This window comes from Globicephala melas, chromosome 20, assembly GCF_963455315.2.
Source record: "Globicephala melas chromosome 20, mGloMel1.2, whole genome shotgun sequence".
NCBI classification, from domain to species: domain Eukaryota; kingdom Metazoa; phylum Chordata; class Mammalia; order Artiodactyla; family Delphinidae; genus Globicephala; species Globicephala melas.
The window spans coordinates 49,909,560-49,928,476 of NC_083333.1; the positions used below are offsets into that span (position 1 = coordinate 49,909,560).

The 18,917-nt window shown below is 38.1% G+C and overlaps 1 protein-coding gene across 2 annotated transcripts in view; it reads right to left on the reverse strand.

The window, feature by feature from the left end:
• The window catches only part of VMP1 (vacuole membrane protein 1), a 130,102-nt gene extending 111,188 nt beyond the window's left edge, over window positions 1-18,914 (reverse strand). The window contains exon 1 of one of the 2 annotated variants that reach the window (XM_060290920.2): window positions 18,752-18,900. The gene's annotated coding sequence lies outside the window, so the exon portion shown is untranslated. Of the gene's footprint in view, window positions 1-18,751 lie in introns of both variants that reach the window. The other variant, XM_030881786.3, reaches the window with a different exon arrangement.
• Window positions 18,915-18,917: the final 3 nt, after the last annotated feature.

The window sequence follows — 18,917 nt, forward strand, 5'->3', positions numbered from 1 at the left end:
GGAAGGAACACTCCCAATCTCATTCTATGAGGCCATCATCACCCCGATACCAAAACCAGACAAAGATACTACAAAAAAAGAAAATTATAGACCAATATCACTGATGAATATAGATTCAAAAATCCTCAACAGAATACTAGCAAACAGAATCCAACAACACATTAAAAGGATCATACACCATGATCAAGTGGAATTTATCCCAGGGATGAAAGGATTCTTCAATATACACAAATCAATCAATGTGATATACCATATTAACAAATTGAAGAATAAAAACCATATAATCATCTCAATAGATGCAGAAAAAGCTTTTGAAAAAATTCAACATCAATTTATGATAAAACCTCTCCAGAAAGTGGGCACAGAGGGAACCTACCTTAACACAATAAAGGCCGTATATGACAAACCCACAGCAAACATCATTCTCAAAGGAGAAAACCTGAAAGCATTTCCTCTAAGATCAGGAACGAGACAAGGATGTCCACTCTCACCACTTTTATTCAACATAGTTTTGGAAGTCCTAGCCACAGCAATCAGAGAAGAAAAAGAAATAAAAGGAATACAAATTGGAAAAGAAGAAGTAAAACTGTCACTGTTTGCAGATGACATGATACTATACATAGAAAATCCTAAGAAAACTACTAGAAAACTACTAAAGCTAATCAATGAATTTGGTAAAGTTGCAGGATACAAAATTAATGCACAGAAATTTCTTGCATTCCTATACACTAATGGTGAAAAATCTGAAAGAGAAATTAAGGAAACACTACCATTTACCACTGCTACAAAAAGAATAAAATACCTAGGAATAAACCTACCTAGGGAGACAAAAGACCTGTATGCAGAAAACTATAAGGCACTGATGAAATAAATTAAAGATGATACCAAAAGATGGAGAGATATATCATGTTCTTGGATTGGAAGAATCAACATTGTGAAAATGACTACACTACCCAAAGCAATCTACAGATTCAATGCAATCTCTATCAAATTACCAATGGCATTGTTTACAGAAATAGAACAAATCATCTTAAAATTTGTATGGAGACACAAAAGACCCCGAATAGCCAAAGCAGTCTTGAGGGAAAAAAAACGGAGCTGGAGGAATCAGACTCCCTGACTTCAGACTATACTACCAATCTACAGTAATCAAGACAATATGGTACTGGCACAAAAACAGAAATATAGATCAATGGGACAAGATAGAAAGCCCAGAGATAAACCCACGTACCTATGGTCAACTAATCTATGACAAAGGAGGCAAAGATATACAATGGAGAAAAGACAGTCTCTTCAATAAGTGGTGCTGGGAAAACTGGACAGCTACATGTGAAAGAATGAAATTAGAACACTCCCTAACACCATACACAAAAGTAAAGTCAAAATGGATTCTAGGCCTAAATGTAGGACCGGCCGCTATAAAACTCTTAGAGGAAAACATAGGAAGAACACTCTATGACATAAATCACAGCAAGATCTTTTTTGATCCACCTCCTAGAGTAATGGAAATAGAAGCAAAAATAAACAAATGGGACCTAATGAAACGTCAAAGCTTTTGCACAGCAAAGGAAACCATAAACAAAACTAAAAGACAACCCTCAGAATGGGAGAAAATATTTGCAAACGAATCAACAGACAAAGGATTAATCTCCAAAACATATAAACAGCTCATGTAGCTCATATTAAAGAAACAAACAACGCAATCCAAAAATGGGCAGAAGGGGCTTCCCTGGTGGCACAGTGGTTGAGAATCTGCCTGCCGATGCAGGGGACACAGGTTCGTGCCCCGGTCCTGGAAGATCCCACATGCCGTGGAGTGGCTGGGCCCGTGAGCCATGGCTGCTGAGCCTGCGCGTCCGGAGCCTGTGCTCCGCAACGGGAAAGGCCACAACAGTGAGAGGCCCGCGTACTGCAAAAAAAAACACCAAAAACAAAAATGGGCAGAAGACCTAAATAGACATTTCTCTAAAGAAGACATACAGATGGCCAAGAAGCACATGAAAAGTTGCTCAACATCACTAATTATTAGAGAAATGCAAATCAAAACTTCAATGAGGTATGACCTCACACCAGTTAGAACGGGCATCATCAGAAAATCTACAAACAACAAATGCTGGAGAGGGTGTGGAGAAAAGCGAACCCTCTTGCACTGTTGGTGGGAATGTAAATTGATATAGCCACTACGGAGAACAGTATGGAGGTTCCTTAAAAAACTAAAAATAGAATTACTGTATGACCCAGCAATCCCACTACTGGGCATATACCCAGAGAAAACCATAATTCAAAAAGACACATGCAACCCACTGTTCACTGCAGCACTATTTACAATAGCCAGGTCATGGACGCACCCTAAATGCCCATCGACAGACGAATGGATAAAGAAGTTGTGGTACATATATACAATGGAATATTACTCAGCCATAAAAAGGAACGAAATTGAGTCATTCGTTGAGACGTGGATGGATCTAGAGAGTGTCATAACAGAGTGAAGTAAGTCAGAAAGAGAAAAAAGAAATATCGTATATTAACGCACGTATGTGGAACTAGAAAAATGGTACAGATGAACTGGTTTGCAGGGCAGAAGTTCAGACACAGATGTAGAGAACAAATGTATGGACACCAACGAGGGAAAATCACGGTGGGGTGGGGATGGTGGTGTGCTGAATTGGGCGATTGGGATTGACGTGTATACACTGATGTGTATAAAACTGATGACTATTAAGAACCTGCTGTATAAAAAAAAAAACTAATACTAAACTTTCTTTGGGTTATTTGTATGGAAATATGTTAATGTAAATGTTTCAGACATTACATGAAATTCCTAAGGATCTTATATGTTCTGGTATAATGTTATAAGTCATAATTCTAATTATTACTTTAAAATGTATATCTCAGAAATAACTAAATATTACTTTAAAATGTATATCTCAGAAATAACTAAATAACTAAATAACTAAATTTCCTTGTCAATTGCATTATGAACTTCCATCAAATCTTTAACCGTGGTCATTTTTAAGTCTTTTGTCATTTACAGACAATTCTGGGTATACTCTGACGCTTTTGCAAAAATGTTCCTATAAAAGGGTTTCATCTTCAAGGAATTCATGGAAAAGACTCTGACAAGGTTTCTGGTAACTGACTATACTGCTGAACTGAATTAGTGAGCATTTTCAGAACTCTAATGGAAAACTGATGAATTCATAAAGATCAAGATAAAAAAAATTAATTACATGGGACTGAGTGAACTGATGAGGATGATTATAACTTTTGTGACTTTCTGTTTGAATAAAAAAAATGTTAAAAAGAAAAAAAGAATGGATGTCGAATTTTATTAGAGGTGTCTTTTTTATTACTTTACTGTTTACTAACAGATTTCCCAATATTGACTACATTTCTACAAAATCAGTGTCATTTTTTATACTTTTAATGTAATGTGGGACTCCGTTTGATACTAATTTATATTTACATCAATATTCAAAAGTGACTGTTTTTAGTGCTATCTTTGCTAGATTTTATCAGTGTTATTGTGGCTTTATAAAGAGAACTGGAAAACTTTCTGTGTGAACTAGAACAACTTTAATAGCAGATCCTCTTGAAAATGGGAAAAAATTTACCCATGAAATAATGTGGGCCTGGAGCAATTTTTAAAGAAGTAGCTCTCTGGTAACTTTGTTTTGGCTTTCAAATTTATTTTGAAAATGGAGATAACCCAAAGGTATATCTGCGATTATTTACTTTTCTCATTCCGAATTTTATATTTCTGTATCATCCCTTTTTTCCTTTATTCAGCTAGCATAGTTTAGTCTACCGTTTTGGTTTTCCCTTCCAAAGAACCAGCTCTTATAATTTCTGACTATATTTTCCCTTTTAATATATTAATATCAGTGTTAACTTTATTAAGTCTGTTTTCCATAGGTGTATTTCATTGTTTCCTTTTTTTTTTTTTTTTTTTTGCGGTACGCAAGTCTCTCACTGTTGTGGCCTCTCCCGTTGCAGAGCACAGGCTCTAGACGCGCAGGCTCAGCGGCCACGGCTCACTAGCCCAGCTGCTCCGCGACCGGGGCACGAACCCGTGTCCTCTGCATCGGCAGGCGGACTCTCAACCACTGCGCCACCAGGGAAGCCCTCATTGTTTCCTTTTAATACTCTTAAGTATTTAGTTTTTATTCTTTTTCAGTTATTCAAGATGTTTTCTCATAAATTTGGCTTTGGCCAACTCCCATAGACATGAATATACATTGATCTCATTATGTTATTTCCTAGATAATATGTAACTGTTTTCAAGTTCCTCTTTGATACAATAAAGTATCCAGAGTTGCAAAAAAATAATAAAATAAAATAAATTTAAAAATAAACAAATAAAAATAAAAAACAATTTTTGAAAAACTTTTGCCAATTTATAGCCCCACTCCCCTACAGAGAAGTTGGGGGTTGAGGCTGAAAGTTCCAACCTCTAATCATGCTTTGGTTTTTTTGGTGACTAGTCCCCATCCTGGAGGCAACTAGGGGCCGGACAAAAGTTGCCTCATTATAAAAGAAGATGTTCTTATCACTCACATTACTCAGGAAAACTACCAAGGATTTAGGAGCTTTGTGCCAGGAACTGGGACAAAGACCAAATATAGATTTCTTATAACACAATTACTCTGTAAGGAGAGAATATGCTAGTTATGGGCTGTATTGTACCCCTCCCCCATTCATATGCTGAAGCCCTAATCCCCAATGTGACTGTATTTATAGTTGGGGCCTTTAAGCAGGTAATTAAGGTTAAATGAGGTTCTAAGGGTGGGGCCCTAGTCAGATAGAACTGGTGTCCTTATAAGAGGAGAAAAGAGACACTCTCTCTGCATGCACACAAAGGAAAGGCCATGTGAGGACACAACAAGAAGGCAGCCATGTACAAGCCAGGAAGACAGCTAGCACCTTAATTTTGGACTTCCAGCACCCAGAACTGAGAACATAAATTCGGTGTCCCAAAGCTGCCAATATGTCTATTTGAGGGCCAAATCAGGGCAAGCAGCATTTCACCTGTACTCCACACTCCAAGACTGAATGCATCCACGCTATTCTAATTCTGTTCCCCTTCCCACCTGAAAGTAGTTTAACTTCTTTGGAGCTAAAAGAATCCTACCAACATCACTTACTAGTTGCATAGCCTTGGGTAAGTAATTTAAGCCTCTGCACTTGAGTTTATTTGTAAAATATCCCCATTCCTATTTTCATGCCATCCTTAAATGTCTTTTGTGTTGCTTTGGGGGACTCTCGGTTATTTATTTTCTCTACTTCAAAAAACAATTATACATAATTGTCCTGCACAGAGTCTGGCACATAGCAGGCACTTAATGGTAGCTTCTCCACACCCTTTCCATGAATGTCTCAATTTTCCAAAATAATCGTAGTCAAAACTACCCAAGTGTTCCCTTACAGACATTTGTTTTCCGTATTTCTATACTATAGAAGAGACTGCACAACTGATTTCTACAGAAGCATCCACAGAAAAATCTTAGTTTATGTTGGATAACAAAAATAAGTTATTTTTCATCAATGCAAACAGTTTGAAAAGTACCAAAAGTACAATCTGTTAAAAATTATTACAGGGTAGGGACTTCCCTGGTGGCGCAGTGGTTAAGAATCCGCCTGCCAATGCAGGGGACCCAGGGGTGATCCCTGGTCTAGGAAGATCCCACATGCCGCGGAGCAACAACTATCGAGCCTGCGCTCTAGAGCCCGTGTGCCACAACTACTGAAGCCCACAGGCCTAGAGCCCATGCTCTGCAACAAGAGAAGCCACTGCAATGAGAAGCCTGCACACTGCAACGAAGAGTAGCCCCCGCTCGCTGCAACTAGAGAAAGCCCAAGCGCAGCAAGGACGACCCAACACAGCCAAAAATAAATAAATAAATTTATATTAAAAAAATTATTACAGGGTAAAAAAGCTCTAGCCAATGCAGGTAGGGTAAGAGGCAATAATCATTTTTAAGGAGAGCCACTTTTCACAGTTTAATGAGGTAGCATGAATTTTGGAAATTTGTTACTAAACGGTGTGAGTCAGATATGGGAATGAATCCAAAGTATTACTAGCCTGTTTAAAAGACTGAAATCTCCTCAAAAAGGAATCTAGCACATGACATATTTTGACATTCAATGCAGCCCTGTAGTGAGACTGTTGTAATATCAATTTGAACAGCATGCATCCAAGTTAGTTTTGTTTCTAAGAATGAAATTGTTGAAATAAACTCTATAGGTATGTGGATGGGATGAGAAGACAGAAACAGAAAAGAAGCATAACTCAAACATCAAATTATTTTCATTGTGAAGATATATCTAGATGCAAGAAATGCTTTAAAAGGCTGTAACCAGCAGATTTTAAATACAGCTGAAGCACTTAAAATCTAAGTTTGATATTAAAACATGTGGAGTTTTTTTGTTTGTTTCTGGCAGAAGTGCTCAGAAAATACTGCTAAAATCAGCTCACAAAGGTTCTTTGTAGGCTGTATATCCAGTGTGCTAAGACTATAATACTCCATTCATTTTAAACATTAGCTACCCTTGTAATGCAAAAACAATGTAAAAGTAAGTTACTGTGAGTTCCCCAAAGCGACACAAAAAACATTTAAGGATGACATGAAAATGGCAATTCACTGAGTAATATGAGTTAATGGAGAATTGACCAAGATGAAAATAAAAACAAAATATAGTGAAGCCACTGATTCTAATTTTCTTCATCACTGAATTCCAAAATAAAATGAACAAACTTCCTTTTAAGAAAATCATGTATGGAATCCAAAAAAAAAAAAAGGTTCCGATGAACCAAGAGGCAGGACAGGAATAAGGACGCAGATGTAGAGAACGGACTTGAGGACATGGGGAGGGGGAAGGGTAAGCTGGGATGAAGTGAGAGAGTGGCATGGACATATATACACTACCAAATGTAAAACAGATAGCTAGTGGGAAGCAGCCGCATAGCACAGGGAGATCAGCTTGGTGCTTTGTGACCACCTAGAGGGATGGGATAGGGAGGGTGGGAGGGAGGGAGACGCAAGAGGGAAGAGATGTGGGGGCGTATGTATATGTATAGCTGATTCACTTTGTTATAAAGCAGAAACTAACACACCATTGTGGAGCAATTATACTCCAATAAAGATGTTAAAAAAAAAAGAAAATCATATGATTCTACTTTCTTGCAAAAATATCAAGTCAGCTTTCTCAATCATACAAGGCATATAAAGATATCCAACTTGAGAATATTATATCTTTCGGTAACCTTTCTTGCTTTCAGAGTGTGTGTCCTTGGTTGGATTATTTAGTACATTGAGTCACAGACTGTTCCAAAATAGCTGTAGATTTCCCGTAAAACCATTAAGAAACTGCAATTTATGCTTGGAAACCTAATAAATAAATACTGTAAGCGAAGAGTAATATATCTTGACCAGTGAGGTTTTGATATAGTTTTCTGCTTGTGCAGGAGTATAAAGACAAAGATAATTCCAACACCATGCACAGTATCAGAGTGATTATCAGATCATCTGGCTTTGAGAGCCAGAGAGTATCTATCACATGGTAGCAACAGTTTAACAATGTGTTCTCTGAAAAGTCATTATTTGAATGAGAATATATGAAAAACATTCCTTGAATCTTTCTGAACTTTCTAAAGCTTTGGGAAATTAAAAAGTTAAAATCCCAAGTTAGGTAACAAAAGAATTCAAAATCTCCATAAATCTCCTAATAATGGGTTAGCAGGTTATAAGTGTATATTTTTCTGGCCTAAAACGTCCCTCAACTTAATTAAGTGAAGTATAAAGTATACTCAACTCATCATAGTCTAACTGTTGAAAAAGGCCACTGTTCCAGATCTAACTTTTAATTAGATAAAATTTTAAGTAAAAATCCAAATTTTAGGGCTTCCCTGGTGGTGCAGTGGTTGAGAGTCCACCCGCCGATGCAGGGGACACGGGTTCATTCCCAGGTCCGGGAAGATCCCACATGCCGTGGAGCGGCTAGGCCTGTGAGCCACGGCTGCTGGGCCTGTGCATCTGGAGCCTGTGCCCCGCAACGGGAGAGGCCACAACAGTGAGAGGCCCGCGTACCACAAAAAAAAAAATAAAAAAAAATAAATCCAAATTTTAAAAAGATACAACCTGGAAGACACTTTAGGGACTCCCTTTTTGCAAGTCTGATAGGTTTTGGGGAAGGTTTCTTCATCTCTCACTTTTCAATATGTAAAAATATCTTATGTTCCTATGCGTAAAAACATGATTTTATTTTCACAGGGAAAATGCATAACTTGTGAAATTACAACTTGAAAAATCCCATTTTTCATTTTCTCTCAATCTACTTCTTAAATGTTCATTCAGTTTTTCATAACCAGTGCAATTTTAGCAAAACATTTTCATCAAAAAGATGGGCGAGTAAGAGTAAGGTCAAGAATTAAGGTAGTGGGCTTCCCTAGTGGCGCAGTGGTTAAAAATCCGGCTGCCAATGCAGGGGGACACGGGTTCGAACCCTGGTCCAGGAAGATCCCACATGCCGCGGAGCAACTAAGCCCGTGCGCCACAACTACTGAGCCTGCACTCTAGAGCCCGCGAGCCACAACTACTGAAGCCCGAGTGCCTAGAGCCCGTGCTCTGCAACAAGAGAAGCCACCGCAGTGAGAAGCCCGTGCCCCTCAACGAAGAGTAGCCCCCGCTCACCGTAACCAGAGAAAGCCCGCATGCAACAAAGACCCACCGCAGCCAAAAATAAACAAATAAATAAATATATAAAATTTTTAAAAAAGGTTGAAAATAAAAAAAAAAAAGACAAAAGTCATTATTAGGGAAAGAGGACAATGATAAAAGGTTCAACTCACCAGGAAGATACAACAATTCTAAATTTGAATTCACCTAATAGAATATAGCATCAAAATTTACAACACAGGGGCTTCCCTGGTGGCGCAGTGGTTGAGAGTCCGCCTGCCGATGCAGCGGACATGGGTTCGTGCCCTGGTCCAGGAAGATCCCACATGCCGCAGAGCGGCTGGGCCCGTGAGCCATGGCCGCTGAGCCTGCACATCCGGAGCCCGTTCTCCGCAACGGTAGAGGCCACAACAGTGAGAGGCCCGCGTACCGGGGGGAAAAAAAATTACAACATAAAAATAGATAAAGATACACAGATATATGAATAAATCCAATATTATATTGAGAGATTTCAAAGCAACTGTTCATAACTGATATTTCAAGCAAACAAAAACAAGACATTCAATAAGATAGAAGATTTTAACAATAAAATTAAGAAATAAAATATAGGGGGGATATGTATAAAATTCAGCATCTGGCAATTAGCGAATACATATTTTTTCATAAGCCACTTATCATAATTAAGCCAAGAAATAAGTCACAACAAATTCCAAACAATGGGCATCACAGACCACATTCTCAACCCAGAAATTAGGTCAAACTTTAGCAACAAAAATGTAAGGTTTGTACACAATTAGAAGTTAAGGCACACAGTTCTAAATAACTCGGGTCAAAATAAGAGAAAACTGAAAAATGCTCAGAACTACTAGAACTAATAAGTGAATTTTAGCAAGGTCACAGGTTAAAGGTCAAAATCAATACTCTATTATATACTTGGAAAACACAGAAAGTTGAATTTTTTTAAAGTTCATGTAGTCCCCAGATTGCAGTTTTATGAAAGATGCCAAAATATTCCTTGCATGGTCATTTCAACACAGGCTTTTGGCAGAAGTCTAAGGACATAATGTTAAATAGATATCTATGTCCACTTAGCAAACAACGAAAGAAATATTGAAGACAACATGTTGTAAGACTCACAAACCTCCTGAGATTTTTTTTTTTTTTTTTTGCAGTACTAGGGCCTCTCACTGTTGTGGCCTCTCCTGCTGCGGAGCACAGGCTCCGGACGCGCAGGCTCAGCGGCCGTGGCTCACGTGCCCAGCCTCTCCGCGGCAGTGGGATCTTCCCGGACCGGGGCTCGAACCCGTGTTCCCTGCATCGGCAGGCAGACTCTCAACCACTGCGCCACCACAGAAGCCCTACTGCGCCACCAGGGAAGCCCAGATCTTTTGTTTTCATTAATTCAGAAAGTATTTATTGATGTCACAATGTATATACTTGTTCTGCATGTGGCCTAGAAATAATCATGAATATCTCATCTTTAGATGATCCTTAGGTATTCATATATGATTTATATATCCATTTGGTTCTAAGGAAAAATTATGCTTACTGTCAATTCAATCTCTGAGGTATATAAATATGTGTGTGTGTGTGTGTGTATATATATATATAAAATTCTGTTTTCAACTACTATTTTTATGAGATTTAGATTTTCACCTATACCAAGGGGAGGATATACAGTTAAAAAGAAAAAAATTCAATAAAAATATTTTGTGGGTCTAAAAAAAAAAGTTCATGTACTGAGAGGGACTTAGAGGTAAGTTTGACAAAATACATACAAGACCTATTCTAAAAAATTTTTTTAAAAGAAATCACAGAGGGCCTAAATAAATAGGAAAATACATATGTTCATCATTTGGAAGTCTCAATATTGTTACTATGTCAATTTCCCTCAAACTAATGTATAGCTTTAATGCAATCTCAACCAAAACTCAAGCAGGCTTTTTTTAAAAATTGAAAGTGACAAATGGATTCAAAATTATATGGAAATGCAAAGAATTTAGAATAGCTAAAACAATTTGGATAAGGAATAGAGGTGTAAGACTTGCACTAATTGATTTCAAGTCTTGCTTTACTTTAAAGCTACAGTAATCATGACAGTGTGGTTTTGGCAAAAGGATAGATACAGATCAATGGAACAGAACAGATAATACAGAAATAGACCCACATACATAGGGTCAATTACTTTTCTACAAAAGTACAAGGCAATTTAATGGTGAAAGGAATGTCTACTTCAACTGAACGTTCTTATGAAAAAAGTGAACATTGACCCTCTCTCATATGTAACACCTGATTTGAAATGGATCACAGATCTAAATGCAAGAACTAAAACCATAAAGCTTCCAGAAAAAAAAAAAACCCAAAACAACACAGGAAAAATCTTGGTGATCTTGGGGTAGACAAATATTTCTTAGGATTTAAAAAGCATGCACCATAAGAGAAAAAAATGTATAAACTGGACTTTAACAAATTTAAAACCTTTTGCTCTTTGAAACACATTGTTAAGAAAAAAAAAGGTAAGCCACAGAATGAGAGAAAATACTTGCAATACACGTATCTGACAAAGTTCTCGAACCCAGAGTATATCTATCTCTCTGTACATATGTTAGAGTAATAAATAATGAAGATGTGTTTTATAGGTATGGCGATAGACAAACTGACCAAGAAACAGAAAATGTCGCTTCTCAAAAGATTCTTGTATATTTGGAACTCTACATGACAGAGATGGCAAGATAGATCAGTGGGGATCAAACTGATTATCCATAAAAGAAAAGAAAATCTGGATCCCTACTTTGAACCACACATAAAATTTAATTCCAAATGGGCTGAAGATTTAAAAGTCAAGAAGCAAAACTTTCAGAAGAAAACATAAATGCCTTTCTGCCTTGGGGTAGGAAAGGATTTCTTGAGACATACGCAAGAGCTGACCATAAAGAAAAAGACTGATAAATTGGACAACATTGAAATTAAAATTTAAATTCATCACAAGATATCTTAAGTGAGAAGACAAACCACAGAAAGATATAACCGAAAAGGACTAGTAGGCAGATAATAATTTTAAATTATTAAGAAAAAGACAAATAATCCTACAAAACTAAAACAGGCAAAAGACATGAAGAGGTATTTCACAGCAGAGGATCTACTTGACCTCACTGACATCCTAAAAATATAAACCAAGATCACAATGAGGTATCATTTGTATCCATTATCTTTTTTTTGTAAATTTTTATTGGAGTATAGTTAATTTACAGTGTTGTATATCCATTATCTTTTGCTATGTTTAACAACGTAACTCCAAAACTTAGCAACTTAAAAAATCATTTAGTATTTTTCATGATTCTGTGAATTAGGTTGGGCAGTTCTGCTCTGGGCTAGCTTGGCTCTTAAGCTAGGCAGGTCTGAGCTGAGATGCCTTGTTTTGGTCCAGCTAGTCCTCTATGCCCCAGTACGTTAGCCTGGGCTTTTCCCACATGGTGGGCTCTGGGTTCAAAAGAGCAGTAAGAGAAGACAGGACCCAATGTACAAGTGCTTTTCAAGTCTCTCCTTGTGTCACACTTGCTGATGTCCCTTTGGCCAGAGCAAGTCACAAAGCCAAGTACAGAGTCAAGGGATGGAATAAGAGACTCTAGAAGTAAAATCATATTGCAGAGGGGTATGCATACGATGATGAGAAGAATCTATAATCCACTACATCACTCTTTACATGCATTCTTTGGCAAGAATTAGGAAGGACGACAATAGCAGAGTTTGGGAAACAACTTGTAAAGCTGAATACTGGCATACCCTTGTTAGAATTCTATGCCTAGGTACATAGCCAAAAGAACCTCTTGCACATGTGAAGAGCCAATATGTACAATAATATTTTTAGCAACATTGGTCTTAATAGCAAAAGCTATAAACTACTCAAATGTCCACTGTCAGGAGAACAGATAAATAAATTAAGGTACAATGAAATATTACACAGCTGTGAAAATAAATTTTTCATTTACTCATTTAACAAATATTTACTGAGTACATACTATGTGCCAGGCACAGTGTGAGATGCTAGAGACACAGCAGTAAACAGACAAATATTCAAACATATTATCAGATAGTAGTAAGTACTACAAATGAAAAATAAAGAAATTTGGTATGTGTGCATATGTATGTGTCTGTGCACAATATTTAACAGGGTGGATAGAGAAGCTTTATCTGAGAATCTGACATTAGAAAAGGACCATGGAAAAATATGGGTAAGAGCACTGTAGGGAAAGAAAAAAAAAAGTGCAAAGACTTTGAGGCAGGAGTCTGTCTGGCATGTTCCACTTACCAATAGTTATTAAGGTTACTGATAAATTCAAACACTTAAGTTTCTAAAACTTACAGTTTCATAGATATAGAAATACTATAGATACTCTCTGATTATTTTAAAAAATTAAAGAAAATTCCTCTGCCCCATAGAAGCAGTACTAAAAGCTCCTCTAGGGAATCCCCTGGCAGTCCAGTAGTTAGGACTCCATGTTCTCATTGCCAAGGGCCCAGGTTCGATCCCTGGGTGGGGAACTAAGATCCCACATCCGCATGCCACATGGTGCGGGGCCCCCCTCAAAAAAAAAAAACAACTAAACATGCAATTATCATACAGCTATCAATCATACTCTGTACTATCTCTGCAACTTCCTATAATTACTTTAAAGTAAAAATTGAAAAATATGTATAAAAAATAATATCTCCTCTAAATAGATCTTAAAAACTTATAAGGAGCAGAAGAATCTTGTATATTCGCTTGATTAAACGCTTTTCAAATGTGGTGACCTGAAAGTTTCTGGAAGGAACCAGACTCAAATGATGAGTTTAGGGCTTCCCTGGTGGCGCAGTGGTTGAGAATCCGCCTGCCGATGCAGGGGACATGGGTTCGTGCCCCGGTCTGGGAAGATCCCACATGCCGTGGAGTGGCTAGGCCCGTGAGCCATGGCCACTGAGCCTGTGCATCCGGAGCCTGTGCTCCGCAACGGGAGAGGCCACAACAGTGAGAGGCCCGCGTACCGCAAAAAAAAAACAAACAATGATGAGGTTAGAAGTAGCTAGTCAGATCAACCAATTCAACCTTACTGGACTTTATTCTCTCCTCATATAGACCAGAGAGTGGCATTTGACAGACCTGACCATTTCTTAAGAGAATTCTTAATAAGCAAAGACTTCCGCATGCTCTAACATATAAAATTTTTAAAAAATGAAAAATCTTGCTCCCCTCTGTCCCTCATCTGTCTAGTACTCTCTAGGTGGAACCACTTTTATGAGTTCTGTGTACCCCATCATTCTTTCTTTAAACACTCCTTAGTCTCCTTTGCCAGCTCTCTTTTACCTGACCTGGGACCTCTCCTCTTCCCTGTTTCCCCCAAGTGACTTATCTAGCTGCACGGTTTAAAATACTAGCTTGAATTTGTATTTTTCGCCCTGACCTCTAGATTGGAACACCTAATAGCAGCACTTAGATGATTCCCAGGCACCTCAAATTCAACACGCGCTTTTTTCTCCCTCCCCAGCCCTCTTCCTGTAACAAACTTGGCCCTCCCAAAACCTTCCCTCTCCCACTACTTGGCACAACCATCCACCAAGTTACTGAATCCAGAGGCACAGCCATCCTTGACTCTTCTCAATTCCTTACACCTCACATCTAATCCAGGACCAATCCTGTTCCAGATATATGTAGTATCCACCCACTGCTCTCCACTTTTTTGCCACCACTCTGGTCCAGGCCATTTTCATCTCTCGCTTGGACTACTCAATGGACTCCTAACGTCTCTCTCCATTTCTACTCTTGTCCCCTTCAATTCATCCTTCACACATGAGCAAGAGTAAACTACTTATAAATCATACTACTCTACTTGTAACTGTAGAATGACTTCCTAATTACACTCAAAATCAAATCCAAACTCATTTTCATGGCCTGCAAAGTTCTACATAACTTGGACCATGAATGTTTCTTATCTCATCTCATGTCACTATATTCTAGGTGTACGATACTAGAGTCTTAAACAAGCATATATCCACATTAAATCTCTCTCAGACCCTTGATTGTTTCCTTCATAACATTTATGACACTGTGCTTATTCTTCCTTTTTTTTTTTTTTATGGTACGCAGGCCTCTCACTGTTGTGGCCTCTCCTGTTGTGGAGCACAGGCTCCGGATGCGCAGGCTCAGCAGCCATGGCTCATGGGCCCAGCCGCTCCGCGGCATGTGGGATCCTCCCAGACCAGGGCACGAACCCGTGTCCCCTGCATTAGCAGGCGGACTCCCAACCACTGCGCCATCAGGGAAGCCCTTATTCTTTCATTTTTGTATTATTTTTTTCTCTCTGTCAGGCTCCTAACTAAAATATCTATTAGTTTTTGTTCCCCACTGTTTTTCCCAGAACCTGGTAAAAGGCTTAAGACACAAGATGTTTGTTCACTGATTGGATGAATGAACAGATAAATATGACAATAGATATCACTGCAAAATAATCTGCTCATGCAAAGAAAGTAAGTGCTAGAAGACATTGTTAAATATCAAACCCCCAAATTTCAATTCTCAAATTCTGTGTTGTGGCTTACACATATAATGTAAACTGTTAATAACACAAAAAGGTTGAGATAATGGCCTACAAGAATGACTCATTTGGTTAAGAATCCCGCATATGTTGTAAAACATTCACGAAATGTGAATATATACATATACATATATTTACTGAAACTTCATTAATAATGAGCAAACAATAATCAAGTAAGCAGGAACACAAAGATATGCTTTCGAAAGAGGGCTGGAAAAAGTTCTTAGTAACTGCGGCCATATGATAATGATGACACAACAATCATGGTTAACTATATGCCAGGCACTGTTCTAAATGCTTTACTTAAATCTATTCACTTAACCCTAACAATAAAGGTGTGTACTAACTTCAATATCTAGGAGGAAACTGAGATAATAAGAGGTTAAGTAACTAGACTAGCCCAAGGGTTGCACAGTAGTAGACCTGGAATTTGAACTAAGGCAATCTAAATTCATAGCCTAGGCTCTTAACACTATCTACGTAGTCCTTCCAGGAAAATCTATAAAGACCAAGGTTTTATTAATGAACCTCTAGAACAAGAGAAAACACCACGGTGACCTACTAAGAAGATTTTTTTATTTCTGGAACACTGACAAACTCTTTAAATTATAGTCAGAGACTAAACAAGTTTTGTGAAATCAATGGAAGCAAAAGGATTCTCACCAAGACAAAAAATAAACTCTTCTACAGTGGCTATTTACCTAGAATGAAATAATTATATTAAAATTACAAACAGCTTGGGAAAATTTTTTATCAGGAGCAAAGAAATTATTATAGTTTCCTCCTATCATTAGCAATGACACTCACTCAGTAGAGACATGTGTTACAAAGATCCTCTGTCTTTTCCACTTGCCAGAAAGAAGACACCTTGATACCTGATAGTAATGAAGCATGAACTCAGAATAACTATTCTGAAGAACAGAACTAACTTTTTTCTATCCTTATTCCATTCCACCACAAATTTTGCCAAGCATAGTTTTTGTTTTCCTAGAATTTACAAGACTGAAAATCAGGTAAAAAGGGAAAAAAATGTACATACACATACAGATCCCTTTAATACATAAGAAAACCATTTTCATGCAAACCAAGAAATACTGCGAAACCAAATAAAGATGCCTGGAGACAACCTTAGCAGAAAGAAAGAACACTTGGGACCTCAGTTCCAGTTCAGGCTCTGGCGCTACCTAAGCCATATGACCTCAGGCAAGCCAATTACTGATTGTTTCTGGGCCCTAATTTTCTCCTCTGTTAGATGAGAAGAATCTAACTCTGTGTTCACAGAGGTTGCTTCTAATTCTAAATATTGCTTTCAATAGGTTTCAGTGAAATAATATAAGTAAGTAAGGCTTTAGTTAACTATATGTAAGTGCCCAAAAGTTCAACTTCCTCTGCACGTGGAAATTCTTAAGTAACAATACCTGATGGCCAAAAAGGATCAAATTTAAACTCCCAAATGCAAAACTAAACTCATTCTGAAGTCACCTACTTATAAACCAAGGTGACTAATACAGTGGATTACAGTTTCAAACTATTCCTGATTAGCTTTTATTGCGTTCAAAAGGAGGGCAAAGATCATCTCAGGAAAGTGTGTGACAAATTTCAGATAAATAACACACTTAATATAAAACATCAAATTTTGAAATGATGCAAAGTAACAGTATTCTGCACTGATATATTTCCTGCTTTCAGAGTAAAATGACAATATCACCATATTTTCATTTACATAGTGATTTCACATTTACTATCTCCCTTCATCGCTGTAAAAATCCTATGAAGTGAGCAGTACTTTAATCAACACAATTCAGATCAGCTCAGAAAGTTAGGTAACTTGCCAACCTATGCTCAATAAGTGTTGGAGCCAAGATTCCAATCTAGGTCTTCTGATTTAAAGTTTAATGATGTTTGCAATCCTAAAAACTGGTAATTCAAGCCAAAGGCAGGAAGAAGTTGGAAAGTGAGAAAGTTTGGATAATCAGTCCCTGGATAACTGGACTGAACAAAAAGAATATAAGACCAGGTGTGGCAGTTATAAAGTAAAAAAGCAAATTTACCAGCTGTTAAAAATAGTAACATCTAATTTATATAATTCCACATTTCAAAAATTTTTTGCCTCGCTTCAAAGACAAGTGTGAAAAAAATTTCTAACTCAAAAATAAGAACAATATGTAAATAAACAACAAATTGATTAAACTAGCTCTAAAGCATTAAATTGCTAAAAGGTATTAAAACATTTACTTAAGTATTTCAGAAACTTGGTTATTCTGGACTGTGAATCAAGGAATTAAACTATATTAATCAAGTAGGATATATTCCTCAAAGGAAAAAAAATGCTCCAGTGTTTTAAAATAATACAGGCAAATAAGTAAAATATAAAAGATTTCTACTGTAGAGTCATTTCACACGTACACAAATTGGCCACATTTGTCACATTTGTCTGGGTACCACCACCTCTTCCAAAGGTCAATAAAAAAATAATCTATAATGCATAAAATGTTGCCTAGTAAATAGCAGTTTCTTACTATCATCATTTATGCTAAGAATACACAACGAAAATCAGGGCTAATGATAATACAATTAATAGGTAGTAGCAGAACATTAAATTCTCTATCATTACAACATTAGAAATACTTGTACGAACTTCTCCAAAGGATCAGTGCAATCTGTCTACAGAATTTCTGACAAGCCCCAAAGGAGAACTGAAAGACATTAAAGTTAGGAAAAGGAGCTATGTTATCAAGACTGGTAAACAGTGCCAGAGCCTATATGAGAGTTTTGCATGAATTTGCAGGAAAACAAAAGACAACAGTGCAAAACTTACTGGAGGTCACAAATAATCTTAAGCAGCGTGACACAGGGTCACATACGGCTTACTGAAAGTTTAGAGATTAAGCTAACCTTCATGTTTTATTGCAAATACCTCCACTGTAAAGAAATTCAGGGGGTCAGGGATTTGGAAAAGGCAGAGAACGCTATTCTTCATGAAAGTAGTGGGAAATAACGTGAAGGTCCTCTGCAAGAGATCTACGGAGGGAAGGCCCCATTCCCTTGGCCACCAACGCTTTAGAAGGCACTTGCACGTCTGAATTTTGTTTAGAAATGGTTACAAAACAGAATCATGTGCTAGTGGTTGGCGGGGTGGGGGGGGCAAGAAACCAACGGACGAATGCTGAGAAACAGCTTGGTCATCAGCAAGGAAGACCTTCCTCGTTTACTCTAAGGTCCTAGACACCCAGAGAGGAAGAGGAGATGGGTACTCTACAGAAGCTCAGAACGGCTTCCAAGTTCGCCTTGATGAGAGGGAATGGTTGGGAGTCCAGTACGGGTGGCCAACTACGGAGAGGTGTCCCAAATATCTACTGCCAGACTGAGACAGTCAGCAGCGCTCTAAAGCACTGCTTGAAGTCAAAATCACGGTGCCCTAGATCTGCACCGTCTAAGTGCAGAAGAAGCCAAGCTCTGAGGATAGCCTCAGGCGTCCGTCCCCAATTCCCCGCTCTCGCTTACCTACCCGCTCTGACTCCGGCTTCTCCGGATCTCCTGATCTCGGATCCTGGAAGCGGCTCACGACTGACTCTCACACCCGCCGCAGGGCTCCGGCCAACCGGAACTAGCTTACGTCACTTCCGGTCCGTTTCCCCTCCGGGAGACCGCCTCCAGAAGAAAAACGTTC